Here is a 22,778-nt window from a genome sequence, read left to right as displayed (position 1 = left end):
ATGGCATCACACAGTTGGCGCAGATTTGTCGGCTGCACATCCCTGATGCGAATCTCCCGTTCCACCACATCCCAAAGATGCTCTATTGGATTGAGATCTGGTGACTGAGGAGGCCATTTGAGTACAGTGAACTCATTGTCATGTTCAAGAAACCAATCTGAGATGATTCGAGCTTTATGACATGGCGCATTATCCTGCTGAAAGTAGCCATCAGATGTTGGGTACATTGTGGTCATAAAGGGATGGACATGGTCAGCAACAATACTCAGGTAGGCTGTGGCGTTGCAACGATGCTCAATTGGTACCAAGGGGCCCAAAGAGTGCCCAGAAAAAATTCCCCACACCATGACACCACCACCACCAGCCTGAACCGTTGATACAAGGCAGGATGGATCCATGCTTTCATGTTGTTTACGCCAAATTCTGACCCTACCATCCGAATGTCGCAGCAGAAATCGAGACTCATCAGACCAGGCAACGTTTTTCCAATCTTCTACTGTCCAATTTCGATGAGCTTGTGCAAATTGTAGCCTCAGTTTCCTGTTCTTAGCTGAGAGGAGTGGTACCCAGTGTGGTCTTCTGCTGCTGTAGCCCATCTGCCTCAAAGTTCGACGCACTGTGCGTTCAGAGATGCTCTTCTGCCTACCTTGGTTGTAACGGGTGGCAATTTGAGTCACTGTTGCCTTTCTATCAGCTCGAACCAGTCTGCCCATTCTCCTCTGACCTCTGGCATCAACATGGCATTTCCGGCCACAGAACTGCCGCTCACTGGATTTTTTTTCTTTTTCGGACCATTCTCTGTAAACCCTAGAGATGGTTGTGCGTGAAAATCCCAGTAGATCAGCAGTTTCTAAATTCTCAGACCAGCCCTTCTGGCACCAACAATCATGCCACGTTCAAAGGCACTCAAATCACCTTTCTTCCCCATACTGATGCTCGGTTTGAACTGCAGGAGATTGTCTTGACCATGTCTACATGCCTAAATGCACTGAGTTGCCGCCATGTGATTGGCTGATTAGAAATTAAGTCTTAACACACAGTTGGACAGGTGTACCTAATAAAGTGGCCAGTGAGTGTATAATAGACAGTTTGATATATAATAGATAGATCGATAATAGATAATTAGATAATAGATAGATATAGATAGATACAGTTGTGGCCAAAAGTATTGACACCCCTGCAGTTCTGTCAGATAATACTCAGATTCTTCCTGAAAATTATTGCAAACACAAATTCTTTGGTATTATTATCTTCATTTAATTTGTCTTAAATGAAAAAACACAAAAATAATTGTCCTAAAGCCAAATTGGATATAATTCCACACCAAACATAAAAAAGAGGGTGGACAAAAGTATTGGCACTGTTCGAAAAATCATGTGATGCTTCTCTAATTTGTGTAATTAACAGCACCTGTAACTTACCTGTGGCACCTAACAGGTGTTGGCAATAACTAAATCACACTTGCAGCCAGTTGACATGGATTAAAGTTGACTCAACCTCTGTCCTGTGTCCTTGTGTGTACCACATTGAGCATGGAGAAAAGAAAGAAGACCAAAGAACTGTCTGAGGACTTGAGAAACCAAATTGTGAGGAAGCATGAGCAATCTCAAGGCTACAAGTCCATCTCCAAAGACCTGAATGTTCCTGTGTCTACCGTGCGCAGTGTCATCAAGAAGTTTAAAGCCCATGGCACTGTGGCTAACCTCCCTAGATGTGGACGGAAAAGAAAAATTGACAAGAGATTTCAACGCAAGATTGTGCGGATGTTGGATAAAGAACCTCGACTAACATCCAAACAAGTTCAAGCTGCCCTGCAGTCCGAGGGTACAACAGTTGTTAACCCGTACTATCCGTCGGCGTCTGAATGAAAAGGGACTGTATGGTAGGAGACCCAGGAAGACCCCACTTCTTACCCCGAGACATAAAAAAGCCAGGCTGGAGTTTGTCAAAACTTACCTGAAAAAGCCTAAAACGTTTTGGAAGAATGTTCTCTGGTCAGATGAGACAAAAGTAGAGCTTTTTGGGCAAAGGCATCGACATAGAGTTTACAGGAGAAAAAAAGAGGCATTCAAAGAAAAAAACACGGTCCCTACAGTCAAACATGGCGGAGGTTCCCTGATGTTTTGGGGTTGCTTTGCTGCCTCTGGCACTGGACTGCTTGACCGTGTGCATGGCATTATGAAGTCTGAAGACTACCAACAAATTTTGCAGCATAATGTAGGGCCCAGTGTGAGAAAGCTGGGTCTCCCTCAGAGGTCATGGGTCTTCCAGCAGGACAATGACCCAAAACACACTTCACAAAGCACTAGAAAATGGTTTGAGAGAAAGCACTGGAGACTTCTAAGGTGGCCAGCAATGAGTCCAGACCTGAATCCCATAGAACACCTGTGGAGAGATCTAAAAATGGCAGTTTGGAGAAGGCACCCTTCTAATATCAGGGACCTGGAGCAGTTTGCCAAAGAAGAATGGTCTAAAATTCCAGCAGAGCATTGAAAGAAACTCATTGATGGTTACCGAAAGCGGTTGGTCGCAGTTATTTTGGCTAAAGGTTGTGCAACCAAGTATTAGGCTGAGGGTGCCAATACTTTTGTCTGGCCCATTTTTGGAGTTTTGTGTGAAATGATCAATGTTTTACTTTTTGCTTCATTCTCTTTTGTGTTTTTTCATTTAAGACAAATTAAATGAAGATAATAATACCAAAGAATTTGTGTTTGCAATCATTTTCAGGAAGAAACTGAGTATCATCTGACAGAATTGCAGGGGTGTCAATACTTTTGGCCACAACTGTAGATAGATAATAGATAGATAGATAGATAGATAGATATAGATAACAGATAGATAGATATAGATAGATATTAGATAGATAATAGATACATAGCCTGTTTTAGGCAAAGTGGGGCCCTAGGCAAAAGTTTAAAATGAGGCCCTAAATAATAACATATTTCACCACAACACTCAAACATTTCGGTTCAGGCCGTTCATTGAGCGTGATCGACAATATTCAAGTCATTCGCTTGTTTCCCGGCGTCTTTACATTGGCGGAGGAAGAATGATGGGGACACTAATAGATCAGTCAGTCCCCATGCAGTATCATGTTATAAGCAGCGGGGCTATGGAGTCGGTATCACATGGACAGACTCTGACTCCTTATATACAGCATATAATACACCGGGTGCAGGATAGGCTGGAAATGTTTGCATGAGATTTGGGAAAGTTAGGCAATGTCCTATAAATGTCTGGTCTGTTCCTGATCTAAGGATCGGGGCTTTCAGTTCAGATGAATCTGTGCTTTATGTACCTGCTCAGTAATGAGGCATGTATGAGGGAGTTGGAGTCAGGGAAGTTGAGGAGATATAGTCGGAGGTTCGGCTTACCGACTCCACAGCCGTCATCAGCAGCAGATCTGCAGCTTACACCGGAGACGTGCTGCTGAGAACAATGATTTATGTTCTGCCACAGGAAATCCAATCACCCAATGAATGAGCAAAATTTTGCTCGTTTGCTGGACAGTTGCCAACATGACTATATGTATGAACTAACATACACATACAGTATACAGGCACAGTTAGGTCCATATATATTTGGACAGAGACAACATTTTTCTAATTTTGTTTCTAGACATTACCACAATGAATTTTAAACAAAACAATTCAGATGCAGTTGAAGTTCAGACTTTCAGCTTTCATTTGAGGGTATCCACATTCAAATTGGATGAAGGGTTTAGGAGTTTCAGCTCCTTAACATGTGCCACCCTGTTTTTAAAGGGACCAAAAGTAATTGGACAATTGACTCCAAGGCTATTTCATGGACAGGTGTGGGCAATCCCTTCATTATGTCATTCTCAATTAAGCAGATAAAAGGCCTGGAGTTGATATGAGGTGTGGTGCTTGCATTTGGAAGGTTTTGCTGTGAAGGAAACATGCGGTCAAAGGAGCTCTCCATGCAGGTGAAACAAGCCATCCTTAAGCTGCAAAAACAGAAAAAACCCATCCGAGAAATTGCTACAACATTAGGAGTGGCAAAATCTACAGTTTGGTACATCCTGAGAAAGAAAGAAAGCACTGGTGATCTCATCAATGCAAAAAGACCTGGGTGCCCACGGAAGACAACAGTGGTGGATGATCGCAGAATAATCTCCATGGTGAAGAGAAACCCCTTCACAACAGCCAACCAAGTGAATAACACTCTCCAGGAGGTAGGCGTATCAATATCCAAATCTACCATAAAAAGAAGACTGCATGAAAGTAAATACAGAGGGTTCACTGCACGGTGCAAGCCACTCATAAGCATCAAGAATCAAAAGGCTAGACTGGACTTTGCTAAAAAACATCTAAAAAAGCCAGCACAGTTCTGGAAGAACATTCTTTGGACAGATGAAACCAAGATCAACCTCTACCAGAATGATGGAAAGAGAAAAGTATGGTGAAGGCATGGTACAGCTCATGATCCAAAGCATACCACATCATCTGTAAAACACGGCGGAGGCAGTGTGATGGCTTGGGCATGCATGGCTGCCAGTGGCACTGGGTCACTAGTGTTTATTGATGATGTGACACAGGACAGAAGCAGCCGAATGAATTCTGAGGTATTCAGAGCCATACTGTGAGCTCAGATCCAGCCAAATGCAACCAAACTGATTGGTCGTCGTTTCATACAACAGATGGACAATGACCCGAAACACAAAGCCAAAGCAACCCAGGAGTTTATTAAAGCAAAGAAGTGGAATATTCTTGAATGGCCAAGTCAGTCACCTGATCTCAACCCAATTGAGCATGCATTTCACTTGTTAAACACTAAACTTCAGACAGAAAGGCCCACAAACAGCAACTGAAAACCACCGCAGTGAAGGCCTGGCAGAGCATCAAAAAGGAGGAAACACAGCGTCTGGTGATGTCCATGAGTTCAAGACGTCAGGCAGTCATTGCCAACAAAGGGTTTTCAACCAAGTACTAGAAATGAACATTTTATTTACAATTATTTAATCTGTCCAATTACTTTTGGTCCCTTTAAAAACAGGGTGGCACATGTTAAGGAGCTGAAACTCCTAAACCCTTCATCCAATTTTAATGTGGATACCCTCAAATGAAAGCTGAAAGTCTGAACTTCAACTGCATCTGAATTGTTTTGTTTAAAATTCATTGTGGTAATGTCTAGAACCAAAATTAGAAAAATGTTGTCTCTGCCAAATATATATGGACTTAACTGTACATGGCACACACTCATACACACACATGTATATGCCATACACACACAAAAGTACATTTGCACACTTATACACATGTACATGGCGCACAATTATACACACAAATGTACATGGCACACACTTATATACACAAACATATACAGGGCATACACTTATACACACACGTACATTGCACACACTTATACACACATATACAGGGCACACACTTATACACACATACATGGCACACATTCATACACACACAAGTACATGGCACACACTTATACACACACACACACGTAACATGGCACACACTTATACACACATATACACGGCACACACATACACACATATACATGGCACACACTTATACACACATATACATGGCACACATTTATACACACATATACATGGCACACACTTATACATACATGTACGTCGTACACACTTATACATACATGTACGTGGCACACACATACACACATACATGGCACGCACTTTGACACACATATACACGACACACTCTTATACACAGATATACATGGCACACATTTACACACATGTACATGGCACACACTTATACACATATACATGGCACACACTTATACACACATATACATGGCATACACTTATACACACATATACATGGCACACAGATACACACATATACATGGAACACACAAACACACATATACGTGGCACACACATACACACATATGCGTGGCACACACTTATACATACATGTACGTGGTACACACTTATACACACATATACACGGCACACACTTATACACACATACATGGCACACACTTATACACACATATACATGGCACACACATACACACATATACATGGAACACTTATACACACATTTACGTGGCACACACATACACACATATACATGGCACACACTTATACACACCTATACATGGCACACACTTATACAGACATATACGTGGCACACACATATACATGGCACACACATATACATGGAACACACTTATACACACATATACAGGGCACACACTTATACACACATATATATGGCACACACTTATACACACATATACATGGCACACACATACACACATATACAGGGCACACACTTATACACACAGATACATGGCACACACTTATACACAGATATACATGGCACACAGATACACACATATACATGGAACACACTTATACACACATATATACGTGGCACACACATACACACATATGCATGGCACACACTTATACACGCATATACGTGGCACACACTTATACATACATGTACGTGGTATACATACATGTACGCGGTACACACTTATACACACATACATGGCACACACATACACACATATACATGGAACACTTATACACACATATACATGGAACACTTATACACACATTTACGTGGCACAAACATACACACATATACATGGCACACACATACACACATATACATTGCACACACTTATACACACATATACATGGCACACACTTACACACACCAATACATGGCACACACATATACGTGGCACACACATACACACATATACATGGCACACACTTATACAGACATATACATGGCACACACATATACATGGAACACACTTATACACACATACATGGAACACACTTATATACAGGGCACACACTTATACACACATATACATGGCACACAGTTATACGCACATATACATGGCAGACACATACACACATATACGTGGCACACACATACACACATATACATGGAACACACTTATAAACATAAACATGGAACACACTTATACACACATATACATGGCACACACTTATACACACATATACATGGCACACACTTATACACACCTATATATGGCACACAGTTATACGCACATATACATGGCACACACATATACGTGGCACACACATATACATGGCACACACATATACATGGCACACACATACGTGGCACACACATACACACATATACATGGAACACACTTATACACACCTATATATGGCACACAGTTATACGCACATATACATGGCACACACATACACACATATACGTGGCACACACATACACACATATACATGGAACACACTTATAAACATAAACATGGAACACACTTATACACACATATACGTGGCACACACATACACACATATACATGGCACACACTTATACACACCTATATATGGCACACAGTTATACGCACATATACATGGCACACACATATACGTGGCACACACATATACATGGCACACACATATACGTGGCACACACATACACACATATACGTGGCACACACATACACACATATACATGGAACACACTTATAAACATAAACATGGAACACACTTATACACACATATACATGGCACACACTTATACACACATATACATGGCACACACTTATACACACCTATATATGGCACACAGTTATACGCACATATACATGGCACACACATATACATGGCACACACATATACATGGCACACACATACGTGGCACACACATACACACATATACATGGAACACACTTATACACACCTATATATGGCACACAGTTATACGCACATATACATGGCACACACATACACACATATACGTGGCACACACATACACACATATACATGGCACACACTTATACACACCTATATATGGCACACAGTTATACGCACATATACATGGCACACACATATACGTGGCACACACATATACATGGCACACACATATACGTGGCACACACATACACACATATACGTGGCACACACATACACACATATACATGGAACACACTTATACACACCTATATATGGCACACAGTTATACGCACATATACATGGCACACACATATACGTGGCACACACATATACATGGCACACACATACACATGGCACACACATACACACATATACATGGAACACACTTATAAACATAAACATGGAACACACTTATACACATATACATGGCACACACTTATACACACATATACATGGAACACACTTATACACATATACATGGCACACACTTATACACACATATACATGGAACACACTTATACACATATACATGGCACACACTTATACACGCATATACATGGCACTCACATGCTGCACAACAAATGCTCATTTGATACATGTGATTCATATAAACACATGCACATTGCTCACCGACAGCAAACCCTTCACATTACACACACTGCACACACCTCAACTACACACACTGCTTCATGCTGGAGGGAATGAGATGTTCCACAATTTGAGCTGCAGCTTCTCCTCCCAGCAGCTCTGTCCCAGCAGACTCCTCCCTGCCGTCTCCTGTGCTGAGACTGTCGAAAAGAGCAGGAGGAGCTGACAGCAGGACAGGAGACATTGTCCCCAGGAGCAGCACACACACTGGGTGCTGCACTACTTATCTCACAGCTCAGGGTGGTAGCTGCAGGCATCACTAGCTCTCCCTCTCCCTCAGAGGCGCCGGGTAGAGGCCAGGAGGAGCACTGGCCAATGAGCTCTTCTATCACTCTGATGCCCCTGTCCTTCACTGACCACTCCTTTTTCAATGCCAGACCCTCCCCAAAAGGTCCTGACATTCCCAGCGTACATGGCCTGTGGTAACATCACGGTCACATGATTATGATGTCACTACAGGTCCTCAACCAGTCTCTACATCGGAAGCTTCACTGATAATACTATTACAAGGGAATGGCGGCCATAGGCAGCTGCCTAGTCTGCTCTGCCCTAATGGCGGCCCGGAATAGATAGATGATAGATACATAATAGATAGAAGATAGATAATGGATAGATGATAGATACATAATAGATGATATATAGATAAATAATTTAGAAATAGATAATAGATGATCGATAGATAATAAATAGAAAGATATATGGATAGATAATATGAGATAGCTAGAAAATAAGTATTAAATAGATGGATAGATCATATTAGTCAGATAATATGTAGATAGATAAATAGGTAATTGATAGAGATTAGGTAGATAGGTGTATAGAGAGTATACAGGAATGGTTACAGCATGTGTTTTCTGCACACGCCGTAGTCTGGATGTCACTCATGGCTGAAGGATTACACAATTGCATTAGCGAATTACCGAAGCTGCAGACTGAATCCCTGTAACCATCAACCATCTTCCGCAAATTATGTAAAATTAATTTAGTGCTCTATTTACTTCTTGTAGAAAATTTTCTTAAAAGATGTTCTTCCTTTAAGGGAATCTATGGTATAGAGATTAGAGATCCATCACGTGTCTGATTGTTCGGTGCCAACCTTTGTAACCCACACTGAAATGTGCGTGATGAGAAATAGAGGAGGGGGATACACAATGTACTTTTATTGCTATTTGAAGGTGTTGTAACTTTAATAACCATTTATATTGAGGAGACAAGTCCTTTTAAGGATTTTTCAATTTTCTTTAAAGAGTTACTAAGCTTACTATTTTTTTTTTAGACTTTTCACAGCATGGAAAGTTATGAAAAAAATTAATCACTCTTTAAAGGGGTTCCCCACTATTAGGACAACCACTTTTTGATCTAAATGTTTGGCACCAATTAAATAAAAAAGCTTATACTTCCCTCCCGTGCCAGCGCTATTCAAGCGGGGTCAGCACTCGCGGTTCAAGGGCTCTTATGCGGTTGTTGCGACACGTCAGCCCGGCGCCCAAAAAGGTCTGTATTTATTTGCTCACTTTTATAGCACCATTCATTCCACAGCGCTTGTCTGTAATTTTTATTGTTGGTACACTACAACTGTGAGACAGAAACTAAAAAAAAATCCAGAAAATCACATTATATGATTTTTACATAATTTGTATTTTATTGCATGAAACAAGTATTAGATACAATAGAAAAATCTTAATATTTGGTACAGAAACCTTTATTTGCAATTACAGAGGTCAGATGTTTCCTGTAGTTCTTGACCAAGTTTGCACACACTGCAGAATGGATTTTGTCCCACTCCTCCATACAGAGCTACGCCAGATCTTTCAGGTTTCGTGGATTTCGCTGGGCAAAATTGAGTTTCAGCTCCCTCCAAAGATTGTCTATTGGATTCAGGTCTGGAAACTGTCTGGGCCACTCCAGGTCATTGAAATGCTGTGTGTTTCGGGTCATTGTCATGCTGGAAGACCCAGCCATGACCCATCTTCAATGCTCTTAGGCCGGATCCGTCCTGCAGCGGTGACACAGGATGTACATGCGGCGCCTGATGTGGCTTGGAAGACATTTAAAGGAGCCGCAGCACCTGGGGACGAGAGAGCCAGCCGGAGAGAGATCGGGAGATGAGAGAGCAGCCAGAGAGACAGCAGGGGACGAGAGAGCAGCCAAAGAGAGAGCGGGGGACGAGAGAGCAGCCAAAGAGAGAGCGGGGACGAGAGAGCAGCCAGAGAGATAGCGGGAGACGAGAGAGCAGCCAAAGAGAGTGGGGGATGAGAGAGCAGCCAGAGAGACAGCGGGGGACGAGAGAGCCAGCCAAAGAAAGGTATGGAGCGTATGGAGAGAGAGAGAGAGAGAGAGAGATGCGCGCCGGGCACTTGTGGGGTTAAAACTCAGAGTGCCCGGGCATGCGCTGTTGAAAAAGCCGGTCCGGCGCTGCAAAAAAACGTTGCAGCCAACATTCTTTGCAGACGCCGGACGGCGCATGTTTGCCGTATCCGGCAAAACCTGGAGGCGCCGCATGTCCATCCGGCACGATGCGGCGATCATTACATTCTATGTGAAAAAACCGGATCCAATTTTCACAATTTTCGCCGCATCGTGCCGGATTTAAAAAAACGGATGTGTAAAAGTAGCCTTACTGAGAGAAGAAAATTTTTGGCCAAAATCTCACTATACATGACCCCATCCATCCTCCCTTTAATACAGTGTAGTCGTTCTGTCCCATTTGCAGAAAAGCACCCCAACATATGATGTTTTCCCCACCATGTTAACACAGTGTTTTTGGGGTTGTGCTCCACCTTGTTCACCCTTGTTCTTCTTCTGAACACGGTGAGTGGAGTTGATACCAAAAAATTCTATTTTGGTCTCATCTGACCAAATAACCTTCTCCCCTGTCTCCTCTGGTTCATCTAGATGGTCATTGTGAACTTGAAAAGGGCCTGGACATGTGCTGGGGTTGTACTGCAGGATTTTAATGCATGTTTGCGTAGAGTCTTACTAACAGTAATGTTTGAAACTGTGGTCCCAGCTCTCTTCAGATCATTGACCAGGTCCTCCCATGTAGTTCTGAGCTGATTCCTGACCTTTCCCAGAGTCATTGTTAGCCCGTGAGTATTTAAAATAGGGTTTTTGTGGATATCATCCGTGCTGCTGTAGAAATGAATGTCCAGGCGTATTGGAGATAAAGATGATGGTTTATTCTCAAAGCGTTTCAAAGTCACTAAGACTTCTTCCTCAGAAGATGTTATTAATGTACAACATCACTATATGCTGTTTCACCCCCAGAAGAAGCAGAAGGGCAAAACGTGCGTCAGGGCGCAGGGGACCACCACAAAACCACAACCACTTCTATTTCTCACTTTAATGTAAGTCTTAGCACTTAACATTTGTGATATATGTTACTGCATAATAGGCTATTTCGCCTATATAATCTGATGCATATCAGTAACAAGAGGTCACACTTAACCTGATACATAGATATATTTAGGTATACCAGTTAGATGATTATTGATGCTTTGAGCACATATTGTATATTTTGTTTACTGGTTCTTTTCCTTGAGAATTAAATTGTATAATTATACCATACTATATATGTGACTCTCATATGGCTGACATTATAAGTGTTGTTTGAACTTGCTCCAACATTGATTTATCATTCGTGGTTTGTTGTTGTTCCCTTGGGTTAGGTTTACATAAATTATTGACTAGTAGCCTTTTATATATTTGTTTTAATTTTTCCAATAAATTATGAATTTTTAATCTATTTATGGTTTGCTTTTTATAGGCGGCAGTGCCATTTTTTGTAATTTGGGACACTGTGGATCTTAACTTTATCTATTTATACAGCCTATAGTGATGTTGTACGCTCCCCGGCATCGCTCTCCTGTGCAGGTGCACTTCTCTGCCCTGTTGAGGGTAGAGCAAATTGCTGCAATGCGCAAGCGCTGGGTCTCTCTGACCTTTCATGGCGCCTGCGCACTGCAGTACTTTGCTCTGCCCTCAACAGTGCAGAGAAGTGCACCTGCGCAGGAGCGCGATGCCGGGGAGCCATGAAGCAAGCAGGAGTGCGGCTTTACAAGAAGATCCATTGGACTGGACCGCACAGACCACCCCCCGGGTGAGTATAATAAAACTTATTTTTCTTATCTTTTAGGTCGGACCGGGGGCTTATCTACAGCATTATAGAATGCTGTAGATAAGCCCTAAAAGGCGGTGGCCGTATCTTATAGTGGCCAAAACAGCTGACAGGTTCCCTTTAATGAAAAACTAACAGTTCCGTGAGAGCTGAGGCGCCGACCAGACATCTCCCGGACAACAATTCTGCAGGACGTCAGAGATCGATAAGTGACACTCCGTTTTTTCCTGTTTAGTCCTAGGACCTGTAGCCAGCCATACGGTGGCCATATAGTCGCCACTTCTCACCGTAACGTATTGTATTTCTTGTGTATTTGTGTATGGCTTCCCTGCGTGGAAAACCATTGTTACCTTTCCTCTTTATCCATAAATATAAAAGTTGAGTTTAACCCTTGCTCTGTCTCCAGCTCGTCACTGCATCCTGCGTACCTGTGAGTACCACATTTTGGCGTAGTCGGTAGGGTGCAGTCTCCGAGCATGGAAGCCGCTGATCAAGGGGGCCACCCTCACCCCCTTGGTCCAGTATATCTCTGGGGGCCATGTTGAATAACCTGCCAAGGTTCACGGGTAGTAATACAATGCTTTGGAGCTGGACGGAGCGAATGCGGGGGTTGTTGAGGATGCACCCGATGACTCCTGACCTGGAGGCCGAGGTGACTCTAATGGCATTGGATGGGGAAGCCTGGGACTCAGTGATGTTACGACCCCTCGGACAGCAAAACACTTTCGCCAGGGTATTACAGATCCTGGAAGAAACCCATGGGGGCCCTAGTGACGTAGGAGAACTGAGGATCCGATTGTTTAGTCGCATGCAAAGGGAGGGGGAGATGGTAACGCAATACAAGAACGTCCTGCAGGAACTGTTTACAGTCATTGAACGAAAGGACGGGGTAGGCGTGGGGCCCATAGACATAATATTACACGACCTCTTGGTGACCGGGCTGCAGGACCCCCTGACAAAGCAGGCCCTGCGGGAGCGGGTACGAATGAACCTGCGCCTGACCTTCTCTGTCATAGGGAGTGAGGCGCGCACACGAGAACGAGAGCAGAGGGAGACAGTCCCCGTAGGGAAGGACCGGAGCACCGAAGCCTCTGTGAATGCCATTGGTGAACCCCCAGTGGGTGGAAGAGATGAGACAAGAGCTGAAGAATATCAGAGGCAAGTTGGCAGAGGTGAAGAGGAGGGCCAAGGCCACGAGCAACCGGCCGGGGCCAAGCGCAGAAACCCTGAACCCCCGTGGCCTCCAGACCGGCCGGCCTCCGCGATCATTTGCCTGCTATGATTGTGGCAAAGTGGGGCACTTCGCTCTAGAGTGCCCCTGGCACGGGAGTAACCTGCCCCTCCGGCCATTAAACTAAAGGGCTCTGAGTTGGGGGGACGCTGCTCGGAGCCAGAACCCATAACGCGGGGTGGTAGAAGTCCCGAAGATTTAGTAGCAAAGTGTCCGTTGGGCAGAGTTCGAGGGCCACACAGTGCGCTACCTGGTGGATACGGGGTCGCAAGTTATGACCATGCCAGAGACCTACTTCCAGCAACACTTCCCCGAAGCCGCAAGGCCCCAGTGGGGGTCCGTAATCAAGCTGTTGGCCGCCAACCAGCTACCAATTCCAGTCGTCGGGGTAGCTTGGATCGTGGTCCTGTCTTAGGGGGATGCGGGTGACAGACACGCTGTCACCCTGGGCATGAATGTACTAAAGGAATTTGGCAGCCTCCTCCTCAGTAAACCGGCCCAAGAGACTCTGAAACACTGGAGCACCCGCACCTCCCAAGGGCAGGTCTTTCAACAGCTAGTGCGGAGGGCGCGAGTCCAAGAGGCCTGCCAGGAGGGGGAGGTGTTGGGGAAGGTGATTGCCCCTGCGGCCACCCAGCGCGTGCTACCGCCAGGCCAGACGGTAATTGCACTGCCCATCCGAGCCTGTTTACCCCTAGACAGAGTGGAAGTGAGGTGGAGCAATTGTTCTCTGAGGGCTTGCCCCCCGGGCTCCTGGTGCCTCGCACCCTGGCTACCGTGAGGAAGGGGACAGCCCTCCTACGCTGTGTCAATTTGGAGGACCAAGACTTCGTCGTGAAACCCCGCAGCGAGATGGCCAAGCTGGTAAAAGCCCTGGAGTAGGTGCTCCCGCCCCCGGCACTACAGCTGGGGGGTAAGCCCGAGGAACCACTGGGCCGAGTGAGCGATCCTGGAGCAGATGCGAGTAGAACTCTCTGGGCTAGGGCAATCCCAAATACAGCAAATGGAAGCCCTCCTGGGCCATTACAAAGAGGTATTCACTCACCTGAAGACAATTTTGGCTGCTGCACCACGGCCATTACTCACGGAATCCCCACTAAAGGGACGGCCCCCATTAGAGAGCGCTATTGGCAGATTCCCCCGCAATTGTACCAGGAGGTAAAGACACTATTGGGCCAAATGCTGCGGAAGGGGGTCATTCGGGAAAGTCATAGCCCCTGGGCCACCCCCATTGTGCTGGTACAGAAAAAAGACGGCACATTGTGTTTCTGCGTGGATTAACAAAAGCTGAATGCCTGTACCATTAAGGACTCATATCCGCTTCCCCATATAGAGGAATCCCTGTCTGCCTTGGGGAAGGGGAAATATTTCTCTACCCTGGACCTGGCTAGCGGATATTGGCAGGTACCTACAGTGGGGAAAAAAAGTATTTAGTCAGTCAGCAATAGTGCAAGTTCCACCACTTAAAAAGATGAGAGGCGTCTGTAATTTACATCATAGGTAGACCTCAACTATGGGAGACAAACTGAGAAAAAAAAATCCAGAAAATCACATTGTTTTGTTTTTTTTCATTTTATTTGCATATTATGGTGGAAAATAAGTATTTGGTCAGAAACAAAATTTCATCTCAATACTTTGTGATATATCCTTTGTTGGCAATGACAGAGGTCAAACGTTTTCTGTAAGTCTTCACAAGGTTGCCACACACTGTTGTTGGTATGTTGGCCCATTCCTCCATGCAGATCTCCTCTAGAGCAGTGATGTTTTTGGCTTTTCGCTTGGCAACACGGACTTTCAACTCCCTCCAAAGGTTTTCTATAGGGTTGAGATCTGGAGACTGGCTAGGCCACTCCAGGACCTTGAAATGCTTCTTACGAAGCCACTCCTTCGTTGCCCTGGCGGTGTGCTTTGGATCATTGTCATGTTGAAAGACCCAGCCACGTTTCATCTTCAATGCCCTTGCTGATGGAAGAAGGTTTGCACTCAAAATCTCACGATACATGGCCCCATTCATTCTTTCATGTACCCGGATCAGTCGTCCTGGCCCCTTTGCAGAGAAACAGCCCCAAAGCATGATGTTTCCACCACCATGCTTTACAGTAGGTATGGTGTTTGATGGATACAACTCAGTATTCTTTGTGTTTCTACAAGTTCCAGTTTGGTTTCATCAGACCATAGGACATTCTCCCAAAACTCCTCTGGATCATCCAAATGCTCTCTAGCAAGCTTCAGACGGGCCTGGACATGTACAGGCTTAAGCAGTGGGACACGTCTGGCACTGCAGGATCTGAGTCCATGGTGGCGTAGTGTGTTACTTATGGTAGGCCTTGTTACATTGGTCCCAGCTCTCTGCAGTTCATTCACTAGGTCCCCCCGCGTGGTTCTGGGATTTTTGCTCACCGTTCTTGTGATCATTCTGACCCCACGGGGTGGGATTTTGCGTGGAGCACCAGATCGAGGGAGATTATCAGTGGTCTTGTATGTCTTCCATTTTCTAATTATTGCTCCCACAGTTGATTTCTTCACTCCAAGCTGGTTGGCTATTGCAGATTCAATCTTCCCAGCCTGGTGCAGGGCTACAATTTTGTTTCTGGTGTCCTTTGACAGCTCTTTGGTCTTCACCATAGTGGAGTTTGGAGTCAGACTGTTTGAGGGTATGCACAGGTGTCTTTTTATACTGATAACAAGTTTAAACAGGTGCCATTACTACAGGTAATGAGTGGAGGAAAGAGGAGACTCTTAAAGAAGAAGTTACAGGTCTGTGAGAGCCAGAAATCTTGATTGCTTGTTTCTGACCAAATACTCATTTTCCACCATAATATGCAAATTAAATGAAAAAAAAACAGACAATGTGATTTTCTGGATTTTTTTTCCTCAGTTTGTCTCCCATAGTTGAGGTCTACCTATGATGTAAATTACAGACGCCTCTCATCTTTTTAAGTGGTGGAACTTGCACTATTGCTGACTGACTAAATACTTTTTTTCCCCACTGTATGTCGGAACAAAAGCAAAAACAGCAATAACAGTCTTCATCTTGCCCATGGGGCTGTTTGAGTTTAATCGGATGCCCTTCGGACTGGCCAACGCCCCCGGAACCTTCCAACGATTAATGGATTGATGTTTGGGTGACCTAAACTTCGAAGCCACCCTAATCTACCTGGACGACGTTATCATCTACACCGCCACGTTTGAGGACCACCTGTATCGTCTGGGCCAGGTACTCAGCCGGCTACAAAAATACGGGTTGTAGGTGAAGCCCCAGAAATGCCATCTGTTCTGCACACAGATTGAGTACCTGGGACACGTAGTCTCCGCAGATGGCATGAGACCACCTCTGAAGAAGATCGCTGTAATACGGGAGTGGCTGACCCCCCGAGACGGTGAAGGATGTGTGGGCCTTTCTGGGGCTGGCTGGATATTACCGTCTCTTCGTGAAAAATTTCACCCGCCGAGCCCGGGGTTTTAACAGGACCTGTTAAAAGAGACCCAGGCCGGTGCCAACAGCTGGAAGATTCAATGGCGTGAACCGCAGGAAGAAGCTTTCTGAGACCTCAAAGCCGCACTCTCAGAGGCCCCGGTCTTGGATTATGCAGATTTCTCGCAACTGTTTATTCTGCACACCGACGGGAGTTTTCACGGGCTGGGGGCTGTGTTGTCCCAGATGCAGGAAGGCCGGGAGAAGGTGATCCCTTATAGCAGTGGGTCCCTTCACGACTCCGAACGAAATCCGGACAACTACAACTCCTTTAAGCTCGAGGTCCTCGCGCTGGTGTGGGCCATGACGGAGTGATTCACGGAGTACCTAGTGGGTTCCAAGGTGTTGGACAACAACCCACTGGCCCACCTCGAAAATGCCAAGTTGGGGGGCCCTGGAACAATGATGGGTAGCCAGGATGGCTAAGTATAAGTATAAGATTGTTTACAAATGAGGGGAAGAGAACGTCCACGCCAATGCCCTGTCCCGAATCCAACACATGACCCTGGGGCGGAGCCAGGATGAAGAGTTAGAAGGGGAAGAAGCACCATTTTCCTCAGGCCTCGCCGAGACAGTGCCAGTTGCAAGAGAACAGTCTCGTGAGGGACCAACAAGGGGCATCCTGGAACAGTCCCAAGACGAATGGATACGCCTACAAAAGGAAGATGAGGAAATCGCCCCCCTACATCAATGGGTGGCCGCGAAACAGTTGCCCAGTGAGGCCCAAGAAGGACACTCTACCAGGACACGTTGCTAATGCTACGCCAGTGGGAGAGATTGGCGATCAAAAATCGACTGTTGTACAGAAAAGTGGAATTACGCGCAGAGCCAACAGCCACCTGGCAGGTGGTAGTACCGGGATCCCGGCTGGCCGAAATTGCCCACGAAAAGGGGGCTCACTTTGGGGCGCAAAAGACTTTCCAGTGGCTGCAGCGGATAGACTACCACTAGAGTTGAGCGACTTTAGTCGGATCGGGTTTCATGAAACAAAATTCGTTTCAGATTAAACTGGTCCGACTAGGGCAAAAAAAGTCGGAGTTTCGTCCGAAACCCGACCCCAATGCAAGTCAATGGGGAATAAAAGTCGGCATTGAGCGGATGACATTCCCCATTGACTTGCATTGGGGTCAACTCTACCTACCACCCCCAGTTACGAACCGAAGTGGAAGAGATTTGCAAAAAATGCCGCCTGTGTGAACTGACTAAACCACCGGAGCAAAGAGCTCCTATACAGACAATAATAACAATGTCACCCCTCGAGCTGTTAATGATAGACTACTGACCATCGGTCCAGCCCACCAGGGTTACAAGCACTGCCTGGTTATGGTGGACCATTTTACCAAATTTGCCGTGGTAACCCCCACCTGAGACCAAACGGCGTAATCTGTGGCCTATGCCATTTGTAAGAACTTTATTTAAGTGTATGACTGCCCTCAAAGTATTCACTCGGATCAGGGTGCCTGCTTCCTGAAAAAAGTGATGGAGGAGCTACATTGTCTGTACGGCATTGACAAATCTCGAACCACACCATACCACCCGCAAGGAAACGGGGCCTGCAAACAATTTAATCGAACCCTAATTTAACCTTGCTCTGTCTCCGGCTTGTCACTGCATCCTGCGTACCTGCGAGTACCACAACTGCAGCTGCTAAATGACTGCTGACTGGCTAGATGAAACCCAAGCAGTGGCTGTTTAAAGGTCCGTTAGACATGCTGACTGCACGTTCATGAACACAGAACAATCTTTAAAACTATTGTTCTATTCACCTAGAACATAATGTTACCACAGGATGATGGAAAAGAATCTTCTTTCGTGACAAATGAGCATTTTGCTCCTTCAGCAGGCGATTGTCGGCCTATTTACACAGGCCGATAGTTGAAAGGTTCGTTCCTGATTATTGGCCATTGTAATTGGGCTCTTAATCATTTCACTCAGAGATAGCTGTGCCAATAATGAAATAGAGTGTAATATACTGGCGTATGGTAAATTTGCCAGTACATAATTAGTTAAAAACAAAGATCAGTAATATTACTTTCTTAATGACTCCAATAATTTGTAATACAAATTGCGCTAACAAATTGGACATAAAATTAATTTATTTTTAGAGTCCTTCAGGAGTAATTATACCTTTGTATATTTAAGTTGTTTGTTCATATTTTGCCAAATTGTAGGCATCATGTCTCTTTACAATTCTTATCTTTTTTTAAAATAAAAGTATATTCATGCATATACAAAAATTTATTTGCACTCAAGATGATGATTAAGTAAATGTAATTTATCCAAAATGATTTAAATCGTAGTGAATATGGTGCATTTTGAAAGCTATAGTTTCTGAAACACTAACATTATTTTTGTCTATAGCAGGTACTGCGCCATCTGGTATTATGGAAATCGGCATACATGTACACACTAAAGTGTGCATTAGAATTCCTACCCCTAATAAGTAAAAAGCAAATGATGTGGCTCACTGACTTTCAGTATTCAGTTATATGAATCTATCAACATGCTATATAGTTCAAAGTTTGTGGAAACCAGTTCCATCGGGGTTGGACTTTTGGTACAGCGGTTATACTGAAGAGCTAGGTTACTTTCCACATTCCCCCCCTACAAATTTGTTCTCATAAAAGAGAGGGGAGTAAAGGCCCCGTCTCACATAGTGAGATCGCTAGCGAGATCGCTAATGCGTCACCGATTTGTGACACAACAGCGATCTCGCTACATGTGACACGCAGCAGCGACCGGCCCCCCTGCTGGATATCGCTGATCGTGCAGGAATGTCCTGGGCCATTTTTTCAACGCATCAGTGATCCCTACCAGGTCGTATCATTGTCGGGATCGCTAAGTGAAACTGGACCCTTAGTTACCACCAGGTATCTCAGATGACATCTTATCTCCCATAAGAACAAAAAGATGGAGCATGTTAAAATCCAACATACTTGGCCATTTTTTCCCCAGAGATCTCTGTTTGGGGGAAAATCGAGTCTCCATTATTTACAGTAGATAGTTGGATAATATCTCGCCATCTGTGTGTCACGCGGGGCTTAGTTCAACTAAGGCTGAAATACCCGGGGCCCCTGTGGTGTCCCTTTTACTAGGGGAAACCCTGTCTGACCCTCAACCCAGGGTTTTTGCTGAAGGTGCAAATGCCTGAGCCTCCGACCTTTCCTTATCTCCTGCTCAGCCCTGCACTTAACCCTCCACCCTCCACCCAGTGAGGAGTCACACCACCAAAGCTCCCACACATATAATGACAGACAGGGAGAACTTAAACTGCACTGCGCCACACACACACACAGGAATAAACAGTAATGTGAACAGGGCACAACTAAACACAAATATGGGAAGGAGAAAGGATAACGACGAATCATACGACACCAGATATGAATCTCTCTCTCTTGAACACCTCCACTCCAGACCGGAACCACTTGGTATGAAACACAAGCTATAATCGGCGACGCCCATATGCCAGTAAGACTATTTAAAGACCGTGGGCGTGACTAACCTTCCAACCTGGTCTCCAGCAGGATTAACCCCCGAGAGCCTGAAGATCAAGCCGGCGCCACTGAGGCTATAGTGGCTGGAGGTGGAACTACCTCTGCCTGCCGGACGCTGTGGTGTGAACAGCGTCCGACATGACACTGTGCATGCCTTATTTGTAAGAAGAGGTGACTAAGGGCCCTGTCACACATAGCGACGCACCAACGATCCCGACAACAATATCACCTTGTCAGGATCGCTGGTGTGTCGCCACATGATCGCTGGTGAGCTGTCAAACAGGCAGCTTCACCAGCGATCAGCACCAGCGACAGGAGGGTAGCAAGCGACGCACGTCGCTTATTTACCCACTGTGTACCTTAGTTACCAGCGTGCTGGTGCAGGGAGCTGGTAACCAAGGTACACATCGGGTTTCTAAGCAGCGCGCGGCACTTAGAAACCCGATGTGTACCTTGGTTACCAGCTCCCTGCACCAGCGCGTTGGTAACTAAGGTACACATTGGGTTTCTAAGCGCTGCGCGCCGCTTAGAAACCCGATGTTTACCTTAGTTACCAGCACGCTGATCGCTGGTCTCCCGCCTGTCACACGCAGCGATGCGTACTGGCCAGCAGGAGACCAGCGATCAAAAAAGTGTCCTGGCCATTCCAGGACTATCAGCGATAACCGACAGGGGGGCCGGGTGCTGGTCAGTGTCACACACAGCGATCTCGCTGGTGAGATCGCTGTTGCATCACAAAACTTGTGATGGGGGCTTAAGACGCTTATGACCATAACTTATCTCCTGGTGAATAAATAGACTGGGTAGATAAAATTCAGCTGAATGATCATTATTTCAGCTGATAACTGCTGTTGGGAAGAAGTGAAATGCATTAGATGATTGGTTGATCCCATGAAAACGGGGTGATTTGACTGCTACATAGGGTCAACCCTAGACTGTTCTGCGACATCAGGCTGGATTGATGGAAAGCACAACATAAATAATTCTGAACATTGTAAGTATGTTCTAAAAGGTTATGACTTGCAGTTACCTTCTATTAGGAAGAAAGATGATTCTGGATCTTTTTGTGTCAATGTGAAGCCCAGCTGTAAAGTTTGAAGAAAATACTGGTCTTGGATTGCCTTTAATTGTTTAGGCTGCTCCCTTAATTCAAGTGTGGGGAACCTCTATAGTTTTCGGCTGCAACATTTTAGAAAATGGTCTGAAGACATTGACACTGTCCAAAGGCTTCTGACCTTTACCCAATCTCAACAGTTTTAGGAATTTTGCGAATACTGATGTTGTGCCGTGGCTTATTTCCCAACATTAGCACTTGGCCACACAGTTATTTTTAAGATTAAAGGGGCATGATCCCCCCTCAGTCATTTTCCAATATTGAATATAAGATTTTGCCAAAGTGGTAGAGGATTGTAGGGATTCTACTTGCTTAGGTGCGACAGGAGACAGTCAGGAGGCAGGTTCCCTTAAAGTTCATGTGGTTTATTACATCATAAACCAAACAGCACATCACCAAAATAAACAGCCTTTAGTTCAGGAGACAAAGTAACATCATATGTCCTTTCCTTCAGGCTCAGTCCACGATCCTCAGCACACACAGGAGGTGTATACCCCCTCACATACAGCTACCTGGTTCAAGAGCAGGCCACATTATAAGGGTGTAGCCACACCCACGAACCCAGCAGCTGACTGGTCACATGACTGTGACCTCACCACAGGTCCTTCAAACAATAATAATACAGCAATATTTGTTATGCCTTACATTATGGAGACAAGCCATTTATGAGACACATATCTCCCATCGATTACACGACCCTCAGCCCTGCCACATACCTCCCCCCTGTGCCTAAATCCGTGGGGCTTGGCTCTTTCACCTACCAGGCAAGGGATTCTGGAGAGGGCATCGGCATTCCCATGTAGCTCCCCGGCCCTATGCTCTACATATAAGCTGAAGTCTTGTAGGGCTAAGAACCAGCAGGTGACCCTAGCATTCTTACCTTTTGTTTCCCTCATCCACCTGAGTGGGGCATGGTCAGATATTAATCTAAACTTCTGTCCCACCAGGTAGTACCGTAATGTATCCACTGCCCATTTTATGGCCAAACACTCCTTCT

General features: G+C 45.1%; 1 protein-coding gene across 1 annotated transcript in view; it reads right to left on the bottom strand.

The window, feature by feature from the left end:
* The window catches only part of PITX1 (paired like homeodomain 1), a 36,233-nt gene extending 27,565 nt beyond the window's left edge, over positions 1-8,668 (bottom strand). The window contains exon 1 of the mRNA XM_073573803.1: positions 8,583-8,668. The gene's annotated coding sequence lies outside the window, so the exon portion shown is untranslated. The remainder of the gene's footprint in view (positions 1-8,582) is intronic.
* Positions 8,669-22,778: the final 14,110 nt, after the last annotated feature.

The sequence above is a fragment of the Dendrobates tinctorius genome, unplaced genomic scaffold (assembly GCF_039654945.1).
Source record: "Dendrobates tinctorius isolate UK_male_01 unplaced genomic scaffold, ASM3965494v1 ptg000036l, whole genome shotgun sequence".
Classification (NCBI taxonomy): domain Eukaryota; kingdom Metazoa; phylum Chordata; class Amphibia; order Anura; family Dendrobatidae; genus Dendrobates; species Dendrobates tinctorius.
The sequence above is the reverse complement of the archived record's forward strand: the minus strand, read 5'-3'. Positions and strand labels throughout refer to the sequence as shown.